Source organism: Sorex fumeus, unplaced genomic scaffold (genome assembly GCF_029834395.1).
Source record: "Sorex fumeus unplaced genomic scaffold, SorFum_2.1 ptg000111l, whole genome shotgun sequence".
NCBI classification, from domain to species: Eukaryota; Metazoa; Chordata; class Mammalia; order Eulipotyphla; family Soricidae; genus Sorex; species Sorex fumeus.
In genome coordinates this window covers 6,696,503-6,697,171 of record NW_026606168.1, presented here as the reverse complement: position 1 = coordinate 6,697,171, position 669 = coordinate 6,696,503, and the positions used below count along the sequence as shown (strand labels likewise).

The window sequence follows — 669 nt, the reverse complement described above, 5'->3', positions numbered from 1 at the left end:
CACACCCGGTGATGCACAGGGGTTACTCCTGGTTCTGCACTCAGGAATTACCCTTGGCAGTGCTCAGGGGACTATATGGGATGCTGAGAATTGAACCCGGGTCGGCCGTGTGCAAGGCAAACGCCCTACCTGCTGTGCTATTGCTCCAGCCCCAATTTCTAGTCTTTTGAAGAATGTCCATAATGTTTTCCAAATAGGCTCTAACATTCCACCTTCCGCAACGAAGAATTAAGGTTCTTTCTTCCCACATCTGCCCCAGCACTGGCTATTCTTGTTCTTTTGGATGTGTGCCAGTCTCTATTGCATGAGATGATATATCACTATTGTTTTGATTTTCATTTCCCTGATGATTTCACTTCTAGGCCTTTTGGCTAAGATCAAGTGTAGTATCTGATGATTAGTGATGTAGAATATTTTTTCATGTTCCTTTTGACCTGCACAGAATTTTAATCCACATAATATTTATAAACACATAAAATGAGTCTGAATGGATCAGCCTAATGGGAAAGTAAGAATATATGGGGGGAAAGACATTTCTTGACTCATACAAATTGCTCATTTATTGGCTCCTTGTTCATCTGCTTTTTCCTCTTGAACACGATTGTCTTCAAAGTCTTTTCTCTTGTTCTGCATGCTCTAGCTTCCCTGTAAAGATTGCGTGTGTGTGTG

The 669-nt window shown here is 41.7% G+C and overlaps 1 pseudogene; it reads left to right on the top strand.

The window, feature by feature from the left end:
• Nucleotides 1-351: 351 nt before the first annotated feature.
• LOC130043116 (uncharacterized) lies at nucleotides 352-431 on the top strand (annotated as a pseudogene).
• The last annotated feature ends 238 nt before the right edge of the window (nucleotides 432-669 follow it).